Raw genomic sequence first — 9,159 nt, 5'->3', positions numbered from 1 at the left:
GTCCGTGATGTTGGTCTATTGTTGCTGCCAAGCACTTCTTCTGTTGTGAATGAGACACACTATAAATAACCCTACTATGGTTCCCCTATTGGTATGCCCTGTGGTGGGGCCCCCCCCCACTATATTTTAAACAAAGAAATGCCCAGAACCAATGTTTTTATTATTCACTTTTCAATTCACTTCATTTCCAGATCCATAATCTCTTAAACAAACTGATGACAGTTGGACCAAAATACTTGTTTGATCCTGTTCTGGTTTTCAGTTTGCAGCAGTCCTGCCTCACACATCAGTCTGGGATCAGTGCATCTTTTGCCCTCTGTCTAATACAATCTGGATTTCATTGAACTTTGACTTACACCCCTTTTACTGCTACACACACATCAATACCAAAGAAAGACATTTAACAGATCAGACAACCAAACTGGTAATCAACCTCGAAACTAAATCTGTAATCTGACTCTAAGCACCACTCATCATTGGATCCCATTCAGTTTCTGTTTCAATCTGGATGCGAGTCAAACTGCATTCATATTCAGATCAGCATAGCTTTGTGCAGCTCTGGCTCTGGTTCCTCCATCACCCAGTCTGTCTGTTTGGCAGCCTGCGAGTCGCTCTGCAGCCAGAGCTCAGATGGAAATCGGACCAAATTGGATCAATATTGAATCCAGGAGGGAGAGCTGTGTCCTATTACAGCATGGTATTGGAAAGTTAGGCTCCTGATTACCTGTAACGCGATTACTGTAATGCACAGAGAGAGAAAAAGGTAACTGCACTTAAACATCTAATTTTACTCACACACAACAACATCAACAACAAAAAAAACAAACAAAAAAAAAAAAACACTAGGTGGCAATAAGACTGCACTAGATGAGAATTTAATCCAACTGGATGACGATGAGTCTTCTAACTGGACGGAATTAGGAATTCACTTATTTAGTGTAATAGGATTTTGGGATTACTGGGAATATGGTCACAAAAATAATGATAGATTTTCTAAAGAAGGTTTAAAGTCCATTGCCATGTGAGCAGCCCCACAAGCCTAAAGTGCAATTTCTGTGAATGAAACATAAAAAGGCAGCTTTGCTCTTCTTATTACTTTACCCCCAGGAGAAATGTCATCATGATCATCATATTTCATTTATTTCTGGTTGCACATACAGAAACCAAACTCATTCCACACATATATATTTTACAATAACCAAAAAAAAACAAAAAAACAAACCCCTTAAATTTCAATTCCGTTTGAGCACAATTTACTGCCACAGTTAGCACTAACACCACTGAAAACTATAAAATTTGTATAAACTTCAGGATTCAGTGTGCTGCTAAATGTGCCAGAGAGGAGCTGACCCCACATCCCACATTAAGAAATACAGAGTAATATAAACATCTCATCCAGCCCAGATCCTTCAGCTTCAGCTTTACTTAGTGCCTGATCACTCCAAGCTGCAACAGTGAAAATATGACCAGACTGCCATTCCTCATCGTGTCAAAATCAGTTGTGGTTGATCTGATTTGCAACTCAGCCCAGTTGAACCATATGTGGAAACTTTGGACAGAATTCATTGATCACACTGAAAATGCTTTTTTCTGTTGATGGTCCTGTTGATCATGTGACCCGGCTCTTACACCATTAATCAGTCTAAACTCTATTCTGTCAGGCTAAACTGCCTTGAAGAAAGTTCTAGTCTTCATTTGTTTGTTTTTTTCCCACCATCTAAGGTACAGGAATGAGGAGGAAAAATGAAGAACTCCATGAACAATTTAAGAAGAAGTTTGGGTAACCTGCGGCTCCTCTCTGAGCTGCAGCAACGTCTCAATTCGCCCGTGCTTCTGCTCGTCTCTTCAGGGGAACAGACATCTACAGAAGCTGTTTCAGAGCAACGTCTGGCTGTACTGGGTATTGCGTCAATTCAAATATAGTGTGACTTGTTATGTTAGGAAGTTTCACTGCACATATCACTTTCATTTCATTCTCCCGTGTCCAGAAAAGAGAGGCAGACTCTTGAGCTGTTCTGGCATACATGAAATATAAATGAAGTGGAGTTAAGTCTTTGTGTCACAATTCTGATCGTGCTCAGAGTAGTGAGGAGGACAGGGACACTTAGTGGGAAGTCCCAGGCACTCCTGCCAGCGACAAGCTGCCATTCAGTGGAGCACTAACAAGCCCCCATTTTCCACACCTGCTTCTCTGCTATTGTGAAACCCCATTATAACTGATATAATAGGTCTCTATTACAGCACAAGACTCACATACATATCTCAATCATTCATTTGACAGTGTAATTGAAGTTAATGTTGCCTCCATGGTCTAGAGACCGACTGTATGAGGCTATAGGGAGAATTGACTTATCTTTGAAAACGTAATGACTGAATCATTGAACATGGCACGATCTGGAGATGTGCATTAGAGCAGAACAGGGGGAGCATCTCATTCTGTATTCTTTATAGTTATTTCTAGGCATTCCAGTACATTTACATTTGCTCATTTACATCTAAGCCTCACAGCAGAACCCAGCCTCTTATCTTGGTAGCTTTCTGCAGTGAAATACATCTTATTGTAAGAAGCTTTCAGAAAAATGATTGCGGCTTGTACGCAGAAATTAGCTTTCCAGGAAATGTAGATACTTTTTTCCACCGCTCATCACATTCACTGTGAGACCCACGAAATGTGATAACCATTTCATTGGCCTACAAGTGAGGCAGCAGTCCGGTTTGTTCAATTCGTTTACTTAAATGTCATAATGGAGCTCACTTTTAACAGCGTAGTCTGTAGTATAGCTCGTCTGTTGATGGACTGAGCTGCTCGTGTCTCAGCAGGTTACGCCTCTTGACTCAGCTGTGGAGGCCATCATGACAGTCACACATTTTCACCACTTGTTGCAGTTTCTCCCTCATTTTTGACCTTTCCTCGTCTCTTCTTTCTCTGGTGGAAACGACAGCTAGTTGTCTTTGCTGGGGGGATTTTTTTTTTCCCCCCCCCTCATGTTTTAGCACCTGGTTTTTATGTGTTGACCAGAACCTGACTCATTATTTTTCCATCCACACAGAAACAGTGCTCATGTGGATGTCTGCAATTTTTTCTATGTGCTTGAAAAAGGGATTCTAGGCAGTGTGAGGAGACACACAGTGTTTGATCATTCAGACTTTGATGCTGCTATTTCTTTGAGCCTGTTTCAGTCTGTCAACAACAACAATGTGAAACAGAGAGCAAGGAAATCAATAAATGACAGCTGTCTCTGACAAAAGAATGAAAAAAAAAAAACAAACTTTTGAGCAGCTCATGGATTTACATTATAGATATATGGTGTTATCAGTGTGGACTTAAAAAAGAAATATCTGACATCAGCCATCTTGCAACATTCACCTCTGAAATTGCAGTTTTCCAGTTCCCGTGTTTTTTTCTGCAAAAGTGCACATAAAAACTTTTTGAGAACAATTTGAGAAAATTCCTTGTGGAGAAAAAAAAAAAAAAAACACATTTTGGACCACTACAATCACAGAAAAACTGAGATTTTGGATGACTGGATCGATTGAGGCACATTTGTTGACAATGGGTACATTTTGATGCCATTTATGTTGAGTGGGTGTACATTTGTCCAATGCACTTTTCACCAGTGAATATTTATACAGCCAAATTTTCCCTGGTGTCAGGTTGCTGTGGTTCTCTTAGGAAGAGCATCAGCCAAGTCTGTTTCGACTAGGATAGGACTTACATATCGTCACGCTCTTTGAATAATTGCCTAAATCATTTTTTTACAAAATTTTTTTTTTTAGCTTAAATATCATATATTCAGCAAATGGTTCAGTCTATCACAGGGTCAACACACAGAGACCAACAACCACTCACACTCAAACATTTGTTATTAATAAATTACATTTAACATCTTGTTTTATTTTGTATAGGCAAAGTTTATGAAATAATTTTAATCTTTGTTCTTTATGCCAACATTTGCCTGTTGGCCAACATGAGGAAAAATATACGTATTAGTATTGGTTATCGGCCAAATTAGTTGTAAAATAATGGCATGTCAGATATCGGTAAAAACTACAGCATTGTGCATCCTTAATGTAGCTGGTTAAGAATAAGTAGCAAAACACTGGATACATGTATTTACTCATAATAAGCCTTTAGGAAACAAAAATAATTATTGTACATTTAAAAAAATCTTTCTGCATGACTGAGTTGGTCATTACACTGGGCTCCCAAAATGGGCCACACAGCCAGCTGCCCTATTAATAACTGCAGAAACAAGGTGGGTTTGGAGAATCTGAATGTGTTGTCTTCCTACAGTAAAAAGAGCAGAGGGAATCATGATTCATTATGAGCAGCTGAGCAGATGGATAAGTGTTTACAGTTGGATTCACACTGAAGTCCCGCTCTGTCCTCTGGTGTAAATGGATGTGTATGCACTGTGGCAGGTGTAATCACACCCCTGTGCTCTGGGGCTGGAGAGGAAATTAGGTCCAGGTTAAATATTCAACAAAACGAGGTGGGCTGTAACAGAGGCTAATATAAAGGTGAGGTGTGTGTGTGTGTGTGTGTGTGTGTGTGTGTGTGTGCAAACTCATGTTATGGAGACCTAAATCTGTTCAGTCTCATTATGTGGACTTATCTTCTTTATGAAGACAGAGAGCAAATGCATCGAACATGAATCACTGTACTTGAATATAAAAAGGTGCGTTTCAAGGTTGGTTCTATGTTTTTGCTTCAGCATCGGTCGGGGTGTCAGTAAAATCGAAATAATTCACTCCACGGGTCTGAAGTCATGTAGACTTGACTGTGCGTGCACATGTATATTCATGTGAAATGGTGCCAGGGTTAAGAGTAGTGCTCAATGGGTTAAGTGCGCCATTGTTAGAATTCAATCCTGATTAAACATATCGCTAATTAATTCACCATCAGAACTAAGTCAGATGTCTTTTTGATCATCTCGTCATTACTTAAATGATTTTAGTCATATGTCCAGAGGGCTGCTTATGCAGCTTCTCAGCTGAGTATCTGCTGCTTTTCTCTGACTGTAACTGCTGCTGTCTGCTGACAGACAGGACTTAATCAAGTCAGGTTGAAGCAGAACTTGTCCGTCAAATCATCAGGCAGCATTTGGCAGGGTCTTGTTTCTGCCCTGCGTGAAGTTTAGCCTCCTGCTGTCCCATCTTGACAGCTGCGAGAGGACTCACAGATCGTGTCACTTTGCCCAGTGATATTTCAGCACTTCGCTGATGACCAGTTTATGTCAGCTACATTTGTTTTAAATGATCACTTATTGGGTAAATTTCCCTATAACTGGATTTACTCATCGGCTTTGATGGGAAATGGAAATGAACCAAATTATTCAACACTAGCTGTGCTGGTCAATTATTTTAATTGCGCACTAAATAGTTAGAATCACAATTACCTCGCCCTTTTCAGCTAATTCACTGACTGTTCTCTGATTTAAAGCCTGTTCAGTGTGATGTTCTTGTGTTTCAAAGGGAGCTCGGATTAGTTTTCTGCTTCTCCTTGTCCTGCAGCTCTGTGTGAAATTTGACTGAGGGCAATGTTGATGCAATCAATGCAGTTGTTTGCCACCAACCTGGGCAAAGGATAAAAATCAAGTGTGCTTTCCTAATGTCAGCTTCCAAGATGTACTAGAAATCTTCTGGCACTATTACAGACTAAGTTAACAGTGTTTGAAATGGCATTTGGAATGAGGAGATATTTTATTCCCTACAACTCCCTGTGATTTTAATCCTGTCCAAATTGCGCTCTGTAATGTGCGGTCCTGCGTCCGTAACTCTTCCTTGCACTTCTTATGATATGGTAAACGAGACGTGGGTGCAGATGAAGCATCATCAAGGGGGACTGAGTGAAATGAGTGTGTTTGTGTGTGTGTGTGTGTGTGTGTGTGAGAGAGAGAATCCGTTGAGAACTTTATTGTATCCCACTGTGCCACGCCAGTATCAGAAATCTTGTTACTTCGCACGCAGCCAGACACACAAACTTTGGAGTGCTTTCACCCCAATGGGGGTTCATTACACACTCACACAGCCTCGACTCCCTGCTGCTCCTTCCCAATCACTACTGCTGCATATGCACTTTGATAGTGATAGAGTGTGAATGTGAAAGAGATGGAGAAAATGAGCACATTAGCATGTGTGCGTGTCAGCTTGCATGTTTAAAGCGATTGTGCGTGCTTGGGTGTGTGCTGACACAGGGCTTGGATGTGCGCAATTTCAGAGACGCAGCATATTAACGAACATAAATAGAAGACTTGAAGACGAGTTGGGACACTGACAGCTTTTGCAGCATTGGAGAGAACTCAAGCAAAATTAGGTTAAATGCAGTTCCAAAGCTTAACGACATGCAATTCCAGACTGGAGACTCCTTTAAAAAGTTAATACACAAAGTTATGTCAGTACAAAAGCTGTGAAATGGGTTCTAAAAAAAATAAATAAAAAAAAAAATCCTGATAGTCAAAAGGACAGAACCCATTTGGGCAAAAGCATTAGTTCTGACATATTTTCCTTGACTTCTGAGGTCCATTTAATGAGACCACTCCAGATGAAAACCTCCCTGTGATCCAGTTAAACGGGGCAGCATCACTAACCTCTGATGTTCAGTCTCGTTCAAATATGGTGAATTGGTTTAATCCGCCTCATTTCTCAAACTTCCTTCTTTTGCTTAACTAGCAGAGCGGCTCAGAGCAGAACCCAGAGGGCTGCGGTTGTAGTGGGGACGTATCTGCAGTAAGCTCAGATGAACTTACACAGAAAAATACATATAGAAAAAAAGATTAGTTATGCAAACTGCAAGTTTCCCGTAATTCATTACACACAAATAGAAAAAGGAAGAAGCTGTTTTTTATATTTTTAGCACAATGTCTTTCTCCAGGAGTAATCATGAAATGACATTCGGTTCCTAGCACAGAATATACGACTATTGATATTAAGATTTGAGTCAACATGTCTGCCGCAATCTGCATGTAGAAGAGGTATATCCAGAAATAACAGCTCTCACTGTGTCTGACCAACAAGTTTTTATTTGACTAGAGTTTGTATCCGCAAGTCTCCCATTGTAAAAATACTAATAATTGTACATAAATCCATATTTAATGCTTGCAACTTGCAACTTGCAGGACCATTCATCAAAATGTATCTCAGCAGGTTTCAGTGAATATTCGAGCCCAGTGACTTATACTTGAGCTTGGGGAGCACATACATGGCCGGAGGGATATTCTAAATCCAAGGTCCACTTCGTTCATGCGTCACTCACAGCACTGTGCTTGGTAACCATGTGGCTAAGACAGTGTCATTTAACACAACACAGCATGGTTTCATGGTTTGGTAATCTGTAGTATCCTTATCCAACTTATAACAGGCACACATTAGATAAGCCATTTGTGATCCAGCAGCAGAGATAACCAGAGTCCAGTGGGAGATGCAGGCCGGCACGCTGACAGCTGATTGACCTTTTCACGACGGCTACATGTCCTTCAGCAGTCACAGAACTCAAACCTCCATCAGTGCATCTCTTACATGGCTGACAGGCCTAACAACAAATATGAGCAGTGTGTTTGTTTGTCTTCGCTTCCTCATTGGGTCAGATCCTCAGCAGCTGGATTAGAGGCTGAGATGGATAATGGGCAGTGCATGAGCTCCTATATGACCTATTGGTCACTCTGTGCGTGTGCGTGTGTGTGTGTGTACTTCTTGCACGTATTGGAGGTATGCTTATGTGTTTTTCTAAGTACACTCGCATGCACACAGGGACATACTGATAGATACAAAGAAGAGATATGGAGACAGACAAAGGCATTAAGCAGAGATGGAGACAGAGACAGAGACAGAGAGATGGAGGGCAGGCAGGGAGATTGGGTCATAGACAGGCCTGGGTGACAGCTGTTGCAGCAAGCGTTTATCAGATTAAATCTGACCATCTCCGCTGTGGGAGGGAGGGACCCAGTTAACTGATGCCCCAAAGACAAATACACAGAAGCAGACACACACATATTGATATCCACACCCAAACATGCTTTAAAGACACATTTTAGACTCTATACTTTGCCTAAAAAAAAAAAAAAAAAAGTATGCTTATTATATCATAAATACCCTAAATAACAAATTAGTGGGTGCAGAAATTGCTTTCACGATGGATTTCTCCCACGTGAATGTTAAACATCAGCGTAAGACTCCATCGCTTTGATTCAGGAGTTGATTTCATGGTGTGCACAGCTGATGTCTCCATCAGTTTGTCCGTGTCATTTATTCCACAGAACACTAGTTCCTACTAGTGCAGGAATGTGAGGTACACTGCAAATTTTTTGAGGTGGGCTTTTTCCATTAACCCTCATTTACTTTACAATGAGTGGATGACACAGACTATTGCTTTTTTCTTTTTCAAGTCCATCAAAGAGTAAAAAATTATTTCTCCCAAGGGCAGAGCATCAATCCCGTGGCCGCCTCCTCCTCCTGCTGCTGTTCCTCTCTTCCACCCAGCCCCCATTTCAACCATGAGCCGTAGCCTCGGGCAATCAACCACAGTTCAGAGCAATTAAATATACGCAGAATCCTAATTTACACAATTTAATTTAATTCAATTCTCAATTTATTCAATTATTGTATAACACAGACCCTGCCCCTACTCTCCAACCTTCCCTCCTCTGTCCTTGTTGTAGCCAAACCCCCACCAATCTCCTGCATGTCACTTACATCACTGCTGCATGTGACAGGCACATTTGCAACTGTTTTGGAAATTAACTGATGGGGCAAGGTTCAGAAGAATACTCCACATGTTGAATCTGGCAGAATGCTGAGTCACTGCTGCTGAGAGATTATTCCACATTAGGAGCCACAGTGATTTCTTCAGTCGCACTCTTATCCTCGTACTAAACCAATTCAAGTTCATCAGCGTTTCCACAGAATGCATCTGTGCCTGTTGACTGAAAATATTTAGAGATGGCAGTTTGAAGATGCATCAATTAACCCAAGTTTGATAGCATTACTGGCAAATATAAGTATATTCTACTCATTTATAGTAGAATGCGTAATGTGTGAATACCTGTAAGTTAAATGGCTTAAAATGGCTAAGTTTTATAAATTTCTATTATAAACATACTTTTGTTTTTCCTCTCTCAGTGAAAGCAACTGGTTTCCACAAATTTATGCAATAAATTCACC

Source organism: Echeneis naucrates, chromosome 7 (assembly GCF_900963305.1).
Source record: "Echeneis naucrates chromosome 7, fEcheNa1.1, whole genome shotgun sequence".
Lineage (NCBI taxonomy): Eukaryota > Metazoa > Chordata > Actinopteri > Carangiformes > Echeneidae > Echeneis > Echeneis naucrates.
This window is presented reverse-complemented; position numbering follows the sequence as displayed.